Here is a 15,758-nt window from a genome sequence, read left to right as displayed (position 1 = left end):
TTAGTAGCTGTCCAACTGTCACACCTGCATCAATCACCATTGTCCCTCTTTAAATAAGCAAGTTTTTTTTTCTTTTAAAGGAGAAGTATGCAGACGTGAGAGAAAGAAAAAAAAGAAAGAAAGAGAAATGTGTTTCTGTGAAATCCGCCGTGACATTGTGAAAGTGGCCCACTCATCCGAACAGAAAGCACTTTTTAAAAACATGACGTGCCTTCAAAACGCTCGAGTTGAAAGGGATTTCAAACAGCTTGTGACCACGTGCCAATCAGAGAATATTTAAGCCTCCGCAGGGAAAATGTAACTCACAATATGTGGCAGAAGAAAAATTCGATTCTCACGTTTCCCCTTAAAGTTTACATACAGGCTGTGTCACAAGCCTGATATGAGTAAAGGGGCAGTGATTGTGTTATATGAGTGTAATATTTTGATAAAAAAAAGTGTTTCACCACAACTGTATTTTATCACTGTTTGTTTTTATTGCTACCTGCAGAAATATTGCAGTTGCTTTGCCACTTATGAGATGGATCTTTCCACAGTTTGGCTCACAGCTCCCGCTCATATTTCCTTTTTATCACAACCACAGCTTATGACCTCAGCTCTGATTTGCGCTTGAGGGGCTCTTTAAAGAAACCTCAGTAAGCATTACTCTGTGTCTGACTGCCTCTGTCCATCTGTGTCAATATAGCAGACATAATATTTTTTTTAATGGTAGAGGAGGGGTTATGCTACAGTGCTTCTCCAAAGCAACAGGGCAGAAACATGCAGCAAACAACGCCTATCTGCTCACACTGCAGCACTTCAATCCTGGTAATGGCATCAACATCACATCAGTTGGTATTTTCTTTGCCATTTTGGCTTTTTTCAATTGCGTATTCATCATTTTTGATCATGTGTCATGCAAACTTCTTGGATGAACTGGTTAAAGATTGTGAATGTTGAGTGTGTATTATTTTTCAGTGGTCTTGTTGCATAATGTGGATGTTTAATACAGGTTGACCAGTGATGGTAACTGGAGTTAACCCTTAAAGATCTACACAGCCGACTGCAGCTGAAAATGTCTGTTGTTGTAACATGTAACTTTTGAACCTGCTGATGCTATCGTGCACTTTGAAAACTCATGCTGGAGTTTCTGAGACTGTCGCTTCTGCAGCATGGTTTCATTAAGGAAACCCAGGTAGTTTCTTTCTCCGAGCCAACAGGCGAAGGTTTTGCCTCCAAGCCCTCTCTTATAAACTTTTTTGAGACACATGGTCAGTAAATTAATTACATGATATTATGGGACAATATTATAAAGAAAACACCAAACATACCAAATTTTGACTGCATTTTTTTTTTTTTTTTTTAAAATACTGGTAAATTCGCCCACTCAAAAGGTAAACTGCAGCCTTTAAACAAGCCAGACTAAAACTTAATCAGGTGATGCAAGGCACATGATGTTGAGCAGTAAATAGAGAGTCAGGCGCCCCACAATTTGTTCTACCTGATGAACGTGAGTTGTTGCAGATGAGGGCAGATCTGCCTCGCGGTCAATATTGCGATTGGAATGCAATAGTTGCATGAGTCTGGTGGTCAAGAAAGTAAGCTGCGAAAGAAAGAGAGTGGCGACTTTGGAGAGATCTGCAGATCTATGTACTTCCTTTCATACCGTATCAAAAATTTATGCTGAGACAAATTCAGTGCTTCTGAACAAGGACAGCCAGCGTAAAAACGGCGGCATAAAAAAAAAAAAGTATTGGATCAGACTGACTACGGTTGAACGCCTGTTATTAAATGACTGGAGCCAAAAATGCTGCGAGTCGGTGGCTCAGTGTGACTGAATAAATGTAAGTTATCGCAGAAACAATACATTTTTAATGACATTACTACATTTAACGGGGATCATTCACATAGAGGCGGATACCTGCTCCACTTCCCGTGTGAAAGCGCTCTAAAGTTGTACATCGAAAAACAAGTACTGTTTAGGTCCCTTGTGCCTTTTAACAGATTGCAGATCTAATTATGAACATCTGGAAAAGGAAGTGACGCTGTAGGGCATCTTCATATTAAATTGTACCTGATAAGCCATTAGGCATGTAAAGACTTCCAAAGTTATAAGGGCCTCCACTGACTCTGTGGTCACACATGCATCTGATGGTAAATGTTTGATAATCTGATCAGGTGCTCTCTATACGAAGCCCTTTGTAGTCCCGTTCCATAATTCATACCTCCGATGCTGTAGTATATGTTCTGAGAGGACTGTCCGCGCTCATTAAAGTGAAAAGCGCCTCTCCTCTCAAATAACGAAGAAGGCAACTGATGCTCAGATCCCAAAACAGAGGAACAAGCTGCGATAAATTATTTAAGAGTATCGATCACGTTATCGAATCGATGAGATGGCAGGAAAAAAAAAAAAGAGAGAGAGAGATAGCTGCTCGTATGAGAGTCACGCTCGGCTCGCAGCCTCCTCTCTGTTTGAAGTGTTTCAGCCTTTCAAGAGAACATAAGCAGATCAAAGAGGAAGCAGAGCTGCTGAGATAGAAGGGGTGGGGGTGGGGGGGGAGGTTTGTGTGGGTGAATGGAGGAATTCCTCCAAAAGGGAATGGCCTCAGTCCATATCACAGTGCCAGAGGGAGAAGATGTGTAGAAAGCTCACTGTACTTACTTTCTCGTCCAACGCTGCTCTTCTGATAACGTTGCAAACATGAACATCTGTGCTCAGCGGCAGTCAAGAGGGTTTGTTGTTGTTGTTGTTGTTGTTGTTGTTGTTGTTGTTGTTGTCAACCTCGTGTGCTCTTTGTTGTACCCGTGTACACCGGCTCTTTATGGGTGCTTGTTTGCTAAAAGGCGGTGGCGATTCACAGCTGGAAAGGATCCACAAAAACAAGAAAATCCAACAAGATTAAAGGTCCAGTTAAATGGAGGGGCAGTATTTTTTAAGTGCCCCAGAATGTGTAGTAACACACCTGAAGACATCACTCACGACAAAGTGTGCATGGCAGCAGGCGAGTCGAGAGGAGGATCTAAGTCAGTTGCAGCAGAATATCAACCACAGCACATTCTTAGCGGTTTAATGACGTATATGATAAATGTACAATTAAACGACCTTCATCTTAAACCCAACATGATGTCTATTCCTCGGGGTATTTAATTGCATTCATGTACTCACAACACCGCTGTTGTTTGAATCATCTGCCCCCTCAAGCGGTTGCCAGTTTGTGTAGTAGCAGTTGCTAACACTAGCTGACGTTGCTAACATTAACTAGTAAACGTTAGCTGTACTGTACCGACCTCACATTAGGGCATCAGCAGTGTCCTGGCCGTGTACTGTAAAATTCATCCATTCTTACTTATTTTTCTTTTCCACAAACTGGCAACCACCAAGCGGGTCGATCACTGACTAAAACACAGATACCACATGATACCAACGGCGTTTCACTGTTTGCTCACAAACCTTGCCAGAAGCTGGAACCAAATGTCAGAATTATTACACAGAGACAAACGAAACAATAATTCCGGACCCGACAAACAGTTTCAAATGATTTATTCACAATCATAATGATGATTTCAAGGAAGAGCGATTGTTTTATTCTGCACCCTTCTACAGGCTCTGTACATTTCTTCGTTCTTGGCTTTCTTCAGTAGTTGACTGGCATTTGCTCCCCTAACATGTAAAAGTGGTAGACAGTCAGTCATTTATGTGTCAGGTATGCTTTTGGAGGCTCTACTCTTTAAATTATTTGGTGTTAGGTTGTTGCGAGTGACCCATATTGATGGAAAAGAAAACTGTGGTATTCTGTTCGGTCAGACGACCGCAGCCAGTACGTGATACAGTCCAGCATCACTCAAATTTATAACCTTATGTGTGCTTAATAACCTCTAAACTAAAGATATTTCTCAATCCATGCTCTATAGTGGCTTTTGCTTATCTGACACAAGGATTACTATTAGACTACATATCCTGAAATTGGCAGTAAAACCTATGGAGGATGAGTCAAGTCTCTGCTGGTCCACAATAAAATGTCTTGAATCACTGCCCTGCCAAAGCATTATAACCTAGTTGTGATATATGAGATATAAGACATTTAATGCACATTACAAACATGCCATGCAGTCTGTATAGCCTGAACAATACACATATTAATGTTTCTGAGGTTACATTCTATTCTATTTAACAGTCCACCGGTTGAGACGTCTGACATTATTTCTATGCAGTTTATTTCTCTATTTTTATTTAACCACAGGCTGTATCTGAGATTCAGTTACACAAGAATTATCACATACTTTTATTTTTGTAATATAATCAAGCACTCATTTTTACAAGAGACAGTAATAATTTATTCCCTGCCTCTAATAGCCTATACATCACCGGCAGGGTGTATATTTCATTTTCCTGAAGCATGAAGGCGAATAGAAATCTTAATGATTTGCCCTTGCTAGCATAATTTTAATTATGGATTTTCCTCTACATGATCGATTTGGAGAAAGCCATAGTAATACAAGTTGTACATTCTACTGTATTAAATATTTGATATCCATTAAATTTTTATGATTAATGTTCTGGAAAGAATCAGTTTCTCTAAGCCGCTTTATTGCAGACTAAATTAGGGGTTTTACTCCCTTAGCAAAAGATATAGCCATATATTGCACCAAAGCTTTGCCTGTCGTGAGAAATGGAGCAATTTCATATTGATTATAAGGGAATTTTAAATTGAGAGAAACAGCCCTCAAAAGGGAGATTTTAAGGATGTGCTGTGTTTCATATAGAAGAGAATTAGATTTTACAACACAGTCCGTCATTTTTGTGTCCCTTTGTATTTTCAGCAAATGATCCTGTATTTTTTTCCCCCCTCAGTTTATTGATTGGAATGCAGTGCTACAATTCTTGTGAGGTGTTTTAAATCCCGTCGTCAGTTTGTACAGTTTAACCAACATAAATACCAGGAATACATGAAGAACTATTTGAATTTGTTTCGCCGGTATTTACATATTTTGAGTCACGCTCGAGATGGTTTTTTTTCTCCTTTTTCCAAACGAGCTGAAGTGTTTGCTTTTGTACGTACCGGACATACTATTTAACAGACCTTTCCCTTTCTTTCCCCTCACATTTGGGAAGACCTGTTTCACTGTTCATGAGGCTCCAAGAAACAATTTGTAGCAAATTAAATGTATTAATTTTTTTTTTTTTTTTATTCTACATATGTGAGCGAATGTTTGAAGTGATGTGAAAACTGAAACCTTCCCCTTCTTTCTCGGTGGCCTATTCAAGCCTGTGGATGATTCGGTTAAGTCGTTCAATGCTGCTGGACGGTAGATTTCTTTGAGAAAACTCCTGTGGTATTTTCCGCGACTATTCAAAGTCCCAGCAGGAGTTAGCGTTAGTTTGGAATTGGAGTCCACTTACATAAACTAACATCTGGCTTGCAACACAGCACAGAAGATCCACAGAGCCATTTTAAGTTTAGGTTCAACTCCAATAGTTAGAAGTTAGAAAGCTAAGCTAAGCTAAGCTAAAAGTATCTTTTTGGAAAGCTGAATCTAAAAGGTTAGCCTGCCAGTGTTAGCATTGGTTCCCCCCAGATGTTACGTTAACACCTGCCACCCAAACTCCTTTTAATGTTTGTCCTGCTTTATAGAAAAGACAGCTAGAATAAATAAAGCTAGAATTAGCTCTTTGTATGTCAAGTTTTGGTGGCAACACAAGACCAGAAAATGATCTAAATCGTTAAACATACAATATATACGTTTCAGTGAATAATTAGAAATATATGTTAATATCAGAAATATGAGGTATCTTGTCACTGGACATACCAAATTAGTGCTGCCTGACATCAGCTGACATCCTACTACACTATACTATAAACACTGTGATATAAAAACTTTGTGCATTTTGAAACAAAATGTGAAAATTTGATTTAATCACTTTTAACCCAAACCCTGTTCAGAAGAACAAAGTGCAAAAAATGCGATCTAATATCCAGGGACAGGACTCATTCCTGCTGCAAGCTATTCTGACCAACTGAGTAAACACGTTAAAAAAGAAATGATATATATACACACACACACAATGATTTTATTTATTCATTTTTCACTTAAACAATGGTCTAAAAAAAAACAAAATAAAGTGCATTTTCAGTTTTTCAGTGCCACGGTTTCTTTAACAATTCATAAACATCACAACAGTGTCCAACTCACTGAGCCTTTTACCAACCGTACCATGTTACGCTCCCGAGGGAGTGTGTTTTCCTGCCTTTACGCTATTCACTATACACACTGCATATGACAAATGTTGAACATCACGGAGATAATGATGTAATAAAACAAGCCAGAATAACCCCAGCCTCCGAAATCATATTTCATTCAGTGAGCAGGTACAGTGCTGCTGCATACAGGCCAATCTTTAACCAAGTATCCTGATTGTGTATCTGATCAGAGGGGACGGCAGTGCCTTCCTATCTCTGAACATGGAGGTGTTGGAGGGCAACACTGTGCATGGGGAGATAGGGGAAGAGGCAACAACAGGAGAATAATGAGCCCCCAAACCCTGACGCCCGAGTTTTATAAATCCTAATGATCCTGGCTCCAGTTCAAAGGAGACAGGCCCACTTGAAGCCAACTTTCATTTCCCACTATAGAATAGTGTGAATCTCATCACCTAAAAGAATTATGGGTATCACACTCTCCACTGTGCACCTTTACGTGGCATCTCCTCTGTCAATCTAAAAAAAAAAACAAAAAAAAAAACAGCTCCTACGTTAAATCCAGCAGAGCTTGTGCTGTGCTCTGTCGATAAAACAGCCTCTTAATAAAATCGATAAAAATCCAACTTACCACGTTTGTTTGATAAGTAGTCTCAAGTGTCAGATTGTACAATTTGCATGTTCAGCCGTTCTCGCTACCACGTCAGGAGATAAAGTAAGACGAGATTCTGCACAGCTCCTGTTCATCTGTCACATGTGGGTAATGTAATAAAAAGTGAACAGTTCTTAAATTCACCTTTGAAGTGCTCACAGCTTTGTGCTTAGTAGCTGTCTCACTTATGTAACTGTTCTTCTGGGAGTAGCTTTTGGCACGTTGCTTTCATTTTGGGACTCGCCGCAACACATTTGACGTGAAGGTATAATTCTCAATGTCACTGAGTTCTCGGCGTTCTGACGAGCACAGGCGGCAAAGCAAAAACGCTGTTTTCTTCCCCCTCCTGTTGCACGACCCCCGTGTTGTTACGTGCTGGTACATCTTGGTGGTTGCTGCAGACAAGCCCAGAGTAAAAGGTTTCCCCTCAATCACAGCTCTCAATCGTAGTAAAATAAGCAGAATGCTTTGTGTAACAAGCCGACGTATATCACACAACAGCAGTCCTTTTGTATCTGCAAATCAGAGGAAAAAGTGAGATTTCTGAAGGGCTGTGTCTACCACAACAAGAAAAGAAGCAAGATGTGTTTCTTGAGGGGGAGTAATTGTCACTTCATCTTTAGCCCTCGGCATCGCTGACAAAATATTTATCTCGCCGTGGCACAAGCAGTATTGTGGTCCGGGGTACAGACATAAATTGCATTTTTATGTCGTTCCATTGAAAAGGGGTGGGCAGGGACTAAAATGCTATTTCAGAAAATCTTACTCTGCTACATTTACTGCTTACTTGGGATTTCTCTCCAGTTCCGCCTCTTAATATTACTCCCACATGACACCCTCCATGCAACATTCTCCTATCTGCAAGTTCATTATCATCAATAAGTCAAGTATATTCTATCTTTCATCATCATATCATGCATTCCAACCACAGCACCTTTCTTTTTTTTTTTCTTTTTTTTTTGCAATGTAAACCAATTTATTTTCCCCCTCTATTGCAGATAGTATTAAACAATGCCCTAAGAGTAGAGGCTGTCTGAATGGGAATGATTTATTACAAAGAGAGAAGTCTGTGCGTCGGTTTGCAGAGCTCTGCAGTGTAAAATAACCTCATTTATATTCTATATTGCTCAGCCTGCCTCACTTAATATTCCTGTCAGCGCTCTTATGCCATGCCTTCTGTTGGCTTTGCCTGCAATAAAGCCACTACCTTTTTGAAAAGTGTACAAACAATATTTAACACATTTCATCAGATTAGCATTGCAATGCAGTGGGAGCACCTTTTTTAATATGAAACAACGGGGTCAAGTGAGCCACGGAGCTCATTGTGTGACGATAGATTTGCATCAATGCGCTTCAGGCGTCAGGATCATTGAAAATAAGATGTGTGACAGAATGTCACCTGCCATTGTGCTGCCTGTGCTGCACCTTCGGAGGAGCCCGGCGCACACAACAAGTAAATATAATCGTAATTAAATACGCTGATGACACCACTTTATTATGTAACCACAACGTGTCCTTTGATGGGAAGCATTTAGATTCTCTAAGCACTACATCATGTTGGATCTGGAGCTAGTTACAGCCCAGGTAGAAAATCCAGTGCCAGCTTTCAGTATGACTTCATAAATTAGTCAGGCATACCTGACGACTCTGCCTTTTTTCCAGTGCTCACTATTTTTAACCCTTTCTCCCCACTGTGCTCCCGATAGGCAATATCTCCTGTAAATCTTCCAATTTCATTGTGACAAATTAAATAAGTGTGTCTCAATTTTTGGGGGATTTTTGTGCTGGTACCTGACAACCCGACCCAGAGGCAGAGATGAGCATTCACAAAAAGGCTTGGAAGGGCATACTAACATACTCTGTAATGTCTGTTACTTTTAGATTACCTTAATACCAAACATATGCATACAAATAAAGATGCAGTTGTCTTTGTAACAACTGGATGAATGCCATTTGTGGGCTGTCCGCTGCAGGATTCCAAACCGGCTCATTTAAAGAGTTCACTGAAGACATGTTGGGTGAGCATTTGCTAAATCTGTGTTGATTTTAACTCGAAAATGGGTAGTTTTTATACTTTTTCAGGATTTTCCAGAGGCGGAAAGCCAACTTTTTTGCACTATAGCAAGTAACATAACGCCCCGTCTCCCCATGCGTGCTCCTTTGCTACCAGAATGCATTGCACGGCTGCTTACACAGGCAATGGGAAGTATAGAAATGATGGAACCTGTCACTCCGTTCCTCTTCCCTTTCTGGTACCCTAATGTTGGCATGTATGCTCAGGAAATTATTAGTAATCTAGTATCTGCTTGTTTCCGTCAAGAAACATGTATGACTGTTTCCATGTTGTAGTTGGTGAGAAACAAAGACCACAGTCAATATCAGCTAATGTCTTTTGCTCATGTATGCGTTCTGTAAAATCCTGCATTTGATTATTAGTAATGTTTTTAGAGAACAAACAGCAACAAACAGAAAACAGCCCCCCACCCCCTTTTTTTAATTACATTATATTAATTAAATATTTTCCACTGGGCTCCAGCGAATATGCTCTCTTCACACCACCATAAAGAATGATCTACATAGTTCCCTCTTTGTCATCATTCTTCGTCTTTAATTAGCTAAGTCAGATTGGGCTAATTGCTCTCTATGAACTACAAGACATGTCTTTGAGTGCCCCCCACCCACGACATCATCTCCCACTTCCACACAAATGGATAATTATGACCACAGCTAAATGGCTTAAGAATTGATTTACTGCGGCTCCGGAGATGTGAAGAAGCATTACCATGCGGCGTGACAGTGTTTTGCCGGATTATGTTTATTACAATTATCTAACCTTTTATTTATTTAGAGGGAGACAACGCCGAAAATTGTATGCTGAGAAAATAAAGAAATAAATGTAGGTAAGCGACAACGCGGATAAAATCACAAAGCAGGAAAGAGCAACGAAACAAACGCTGAAAAGACCAATAGCTCCAGTTGCCGTCCAGAAGGATCAAGGTCTTAGCCAAACAGAGCAATGACAGCTTCATATTGAGTCTGTCCAAGTAATTCAAAAACTACCATGAGTGGTTAGCTCTTTTCATTTTAAAAATCCTCTAGTAATTAACTTCAAGAACATGGGGCTGCGCCGTGTATAGAATCCTTTTAGTGTATTTCAGATGAGACCTTGGGCGCAGATTGCAGAAAAATAGTTTGTGTGAATATAAAGAGAACAAAAATGAGAGCATTCATCAACTGCTAAAGCTGTGACATATTTTACCTTAATAGACCCCAGCCATAGAAGCCGTACAACAAAATATACTCTGAAACTATACAGCTTCTAAACAACTGTAAAGCTCCATTAAACTCACATCAGATGTCTGTCATTCATTCATACAGCATCTATTGTGTGGAGGTAATCAACAGTCTAGACCGTCACCTTTCTTTCCATTAAACATAAACAACCATGGTCCACCAGATGAGGCCATGGTACCGCTTCCCTTGACCTGGGACATGCCATGTTTGTTGATAAAATGCCAGTCCAGCCAATTTGTATCTTGAGATCCAATCACAATGGGAGCCGAGATGAGAAAGCATCTCAATACTAATCTATCCAGATACAGATATCAGGTTGAAATGGGGGTCTAGAAACTTGTTTATTAGTCATAAAGGAAAGGAATTCAATGACTGTACCAAATATGTTCAAAGGGGCAAGGATCTGCTCTCAATGAGACCACACCCACAATAACACTCCGTACTGGACCAAATTATGTGGACCAATTCTCATTTGCAGCACGAACAGGCCATGTATATCAGTAAGCTGCTAACAGGCAATAGTGATTGTATGCCTTGATTCCACTGGGCAGGGCTCCATGACGGTATTGTTCTTTCCCATGCATTTATTCATACACATTCATTTCATTAGGTTAGCCTGTTTCAGCATTAGCTGGTATATGAATTTGGCTTACGTTTATATCCAAACATCATGCAAATGTTTTCTTGATAGTAGAAAAGTAGATTTTTTGTCATTTTTTGTGGCTAAACTGACCTACTAACCTAAAGTGTAAATGCTTGAGGAGTTGGGGAAAAAAATCAACTTTCTTACAAATTGGACCTCTACTGTCACACTGACAGCACCATAACTCTATGCATTACATTAACGCTCAGCTTGAACCTCCTACTCATTTGCGCATTTTCATTTGCACATCATTTCTTGTAATTGTTCACTGCCAGCTGGTCTGCTCCTTTTATCCTTTTACCCAAAAAACAGATTGTGTATATATATTCATATTGTATAGTTATATTTTCTACTTTTTAAAATAGTTTATATTGTTAATTTGTTATATTTTCTATTCTTTAAACAGTTTATATTGTTAATTTGTTATATTTTCACTTAATAGTTATTTGACGCATGCACCAACATCACCACAACAAATTCCTCGTATGTGTAAAATCGTACTTGGCAATAAAGCTTTTCTGATTCTGATTCTGATTCTGATTCTAAACTAAATAAAATGGGCAAATTATTGTCCTTGTGATGGCTGTACAAAATGACGCCAACCGCTTTTAGGCTGGTTCCCTACAAACCTCTCACTGTACTGTTCAGCCTACGCACTGGGACAGATCTTTCCCGCAAAAATGAAGGATGCTTTACGGCACAAATGGAAAACAGGAAGAGGCATTATATTCCTAGGTCACTAGCTATTCTGCTATATACTGTGTTTGCTACACAGGCACCAAAAGTAACACCACAGTGAAATGCTGGGAGAGAAGAAAGTTGAAATGTTTTTTTTTTTTATATCTGCTTTAAATAAAACTTTGTGGTATCGCAGCCACAGCTATACTTCCAAGTAATTCAAATGTAAACACAACTGCAGGAGCATAGATTGAATGCTGCACTGTTAATTAAACTGCCAATAATGCTGAAAGACATTAAACATTTCAGAGTAGGTGGAAGAGTGATCCCGTGTTGACCTGTCTGCCAGGTGATGTGTCCTGAGAGAGGCAGCTGTGCCACCAGCAGTACAATGCCACACCTTGGGGCAGCACAAGAGACTTTTATTCATCCACGCACTTTACACAAGCCACTCAAGACAAGCAGTATGCAGCCATTAAAATCTGGTCGATTCTCAGTTCCTGTCCTCTTCAGAGTGTGTTCAAGAAGGCCAAACCAAGCGCATGATTTTTGTTCACAGATCTCTTATGGAACGAAACAAAAGGGGCAATACAGTAACCGGTTTGCTCCCTTCCTCCCCCCTGCCTTTCCACAGCGCTCCTCAGAGTGGTCTCACAGTTAGCATCATAATAAAGCCTTTTTAATTGACATAGATAAGGATATGAGGAGAAAACCAAGTGCCCAAGGGAAAGGTTTTGTGTTTGCCTGGACCTGATGCAGTGAATGTGCGCTGTTAATCAGATGTGAACACATGGCTGATGAGTAGGGGCCCTCTGCTAATTGGCAGTGTTTGTCTGCTGCTGGTTGTGCTCCTTCAAGGACCGAGCAGCCTCCCATTGGTATTCAGGGTACTGCTTTGTGCTCCCAGTAGTGATGCCACACCATTAGGGAGAGAGACCCAGGACCCTTCCATTTACTTAACAAGGGGAACTTTCTCTCAGCGCTGAGCAGGACTCAACCCCTCAACATCCCTGGAGCTCACCTTTTTCACAACTGATCTCGGACGAATTGTTTCCAGCTGAATGCTACTGACAAATATGGTTGCTTTAGCCACGAAAAATCATTCTGTAACACTGCAGTGAAGGTTCTCACCATTGTACATGATTTAATCTGTTTTTATCTATAATTGGCAACTCTGAGTACCAAAGATAGCACAGCCCCTTTGAACGATTTGGATTCTGATAGAAAATGAGACAAATCATCAGATTTCAGTTAATTATTGATATTATTTGGATAATCTTATCAGTTTAATTTGAGTGGGATGTCGCTGCCGCTCAAGTGTCTCGCTGATATTATTCTACATAAAATACTTAATCTGATGGATTTAGAGATACATTTTGCATTAGAGAAACAGCACAGTATGTGTGGAAACAACTTCCCTTTCAGGTCCAAAATACAGCTAAAGGGAGCTAATTGTGGCTCAGCTGGGAAATCTGTTCTTACATTTAATTTCTGGGAAATTTAAGAATGTCGATAATGCTCCTGCCAAAGTGAATAAATGCTGCTATTATAAGGACAAATTAACCTTAAAGACAGACAAACAATAAAATGGAAAATCCTACATAAATGAGCAGCAGTACATAATGAATGCAGATGCCTCCAGACAGCCAGATGGGTTCAAGGCATGCAGTTCAGAGACACTGATGCTAAAGTGTTTGTCTCACAACTCGCATAGAGAAAGATAGATTATTAATTATTATTAATATACACAAGTAGACTGGAAAAAAATGTTACACCGTCTTGCAGTGGAACATTAAAAATTATATTGTAATTTCGCATTATGCTATTTAACATCTGTACACATCTGATTCATCTAAAATGCATGTTTGATGCTTTCCTATGTCATTAATAACAGTGCATTCACTATCATCAGGTTACACCTAAGTTACCTGAAGGGCGACTGATTGTGCTTTACTATACAGCCTAAATGTTACAGTTACGAATACAAATGCAAACAGAAATCATGTTACACATATCAACTTCCAGTTGTCTACCACAGTCTAGAGAAAGGTCTGGCTGCACCAATCCTCCCTCCGGTATAAGATACAAAAATGTCTTTAAAGCCATTACAACTACTTATTGATATTGACCCTTTAAATTGAAAACAGTTTCCTTTCCATGCTCACAAATTAAAAATGTGAGACTGAAGATGAATTAATCTTAATTACATGAGAATATTTGTTTGCAGTACAGATACAGTACATCTTGTGATGGTACATTGACAATTGTGTTTGCTATGTTACTAAAATACATTTACTTTGTTTGTTTTAGCAGGTTCACTCTTTTCCAACACTATAAAAGCCAAAAGTGTAAATCAGCCCAGGTTATTGTTTAATATTCATATTCAGGAAAGGACCACATTTCTCGAACCTTTGACTTCCATTAGTCAAAACCCTGTCCTCCAAGAGAACACGAATGCCCCGCGAGTTTTACTTTAACTTCGCTGCTGGTTTGCTGCGGAAACATTATCCGTTTTTGACCTTAAGATTGCCATTAATATGTATATTTGGAAATTGAAGTTCCCTTTTGAAGCTGTTTCCATAAAGGTCAGGCCTTTTATGAAAATTAAGAGGAAGGTAGAGGTTTATGATGGAAAGGAAGAAAAACATGCTCTCTTTTTGATGGAGTCCACAGAGTAAATGTTAGCAGTTGTTTTGGATGGATTTTTGGTTAGATTTTGTTTTATATCATTACGACCAGTCAAGAGAGTCAGAGAGGCTCTTCGTGCAACCTTCAGACCTTAAAAGCAGTCGTGTAGTGGGAGAATTTATGCATCCATGTTGTCCCTGTGCATATTCTCTGTGCAGATAGGTGTGTAATGTACTTTGGATTCAACCAGTGTGTGCAGTTGTTAATTTACATTGAATGGTTGCCTAATTAATTTGCATTCTGGGACTGGATCCACTGGAATACCTCTATATCCTACTTAGAACTCCCTAAATCTCCTATCAGACAAAGATAGACTCCATAGCATGACATTCGGTATCTTTTGATACACAGCCGATTTATTACAATTAGGTCATTCACCATATTCACATTCAATTTAAGATTGATTGAAATAATATTGAGTGAGCTGAATACACATCTTTTCATGTACTAACATTTACATTTGAGGCATGTGGCTGACACTGAAAGAAGAGAAAAAAAAATCGTGTTCTTTGTGATGAAGTATTTTCATCCCAGAGGTCATATAGCAACACAGCACACGCTCTGCTCAGTTTCTCACCTCTGCACCACTGGCTCATCATTCTGTCATGTAGTATGGGAGCTGTCAACGGTGACACCCTCTACTAGTTGGGTGTCAAGGATGGATGGCACAGCCTGCGCAGCCTCTTCATTTAACCCAGAGTTTTACTCTCCAGCCGTGTTAGCTAAATGGAAAGGAGCTGGCTGCTTGTATGGTGGAGGCATGTTTGATCACTGCAAACAGACGCTGCCGTGATGGGCTGAAAATGGGATTCAGGAAACTTATTTATTTCCTGAATATAAACAGCTTCGGATGTTTCTTTAAACAGCTGAAAATAACCTGTTTACATTCATCACAGAAGAAATTCTGACGTACTTATAAAAGGAGTGGTTGATGCAATGTAGTGCAATTAGCCCTCATGCGTCATTTCTAGAAGCCTGCCTGTAGTTGTCTGCAATAGAATATCAAGATGAGGTGGTTGGGGGGATTCCGCAGATCTAGAAAGGTAGATTTGGTGCCTAAACTTAACTAAATAGTTTTGGTGCCTTAAACTAACCAAGTAGTTTAAGAGCCTAAACCTTACAAGGTCATTTTAAATCTAAATGGTGACCAACAGACAACATTACTAACTAAACCTTACAATGTAATGTTGAAGCCTTAAACTTACCAAAAGGTGTTTGTGCCCACACCAAACCAAGTAGTTTAGGATCCTAATCTTAATTAATAAAAGTCTTAATTAAATAAAAAGTCGTTTTCATGCCTAAACCTAACCAAGTAGCTTTGTTGCCTAAACCTAACCAAGTGGTCTTGCTGACTAGACCTAACTGAACCTTGACCATCTGACAACATTATAAACTAAACCTTACAATGTAATTCTGAAGTCTAAAACATACTAGGTAGTCTTTGTGCCTACATCTTACCACATAGTTCTTGTGCCTAAACCTTCTGATCAGTTTACAATTTCATTTTGAAGCCTAAACCTAATAAATGTAGTTTCACTAGCTTGACCTTGTCAAACTGTAACCATCTGGCATTACTAACACTCCACAATTCAGAATATGTAATAATACATGAAATGTTTGTCAGCAA

The 15,758-nt window shown here is 39.5% G+C and overlaps 1 protein-coding gene across 2 annotated transcripts in view; it reads right to left on the bottom strand.

Annotated features, from left to right (window-relative positions):
* Positions 1 to 15,758, bottom strand: part of tox3 (TOX high mobility group box family member 3) — a 167,723-nt gene that overhangs the window by 111,945 nt on the left and 40,020 nt on the right. For both annotated transcript variants that reach the window (XM_037096023.1, XM_037096022.1), the window contains one exon: positions 2,642 to 2,840. The gene's annotated coding sequence lies outside the window, so the exon portion shown is untranslated. The remainder of the gene's footprint in view (positions 1 to 2,641; positions 2,841 to 15,758) is intronic.

The sequence above is a fragment of the Acanthopagrus latus genome, chromosome 4, assembly GCF_904848185.1.
Source record: "Acanthopagrus latus isolate v.2019 chromosome 4, fAcaLat1.1, whole genome shotgun sequence".
NCBI classification, from domain to species: Eukaryota; Metazoa; Chordata; class Actinopteri; order Spariformes; family Sparidae; genus Acanthopagrus; species Acanthopagrus latus.
Note: the sequence above shows the minus strand (reverse complement) of the source record. Positions and strands in the feature narration are given on the sequence as shown.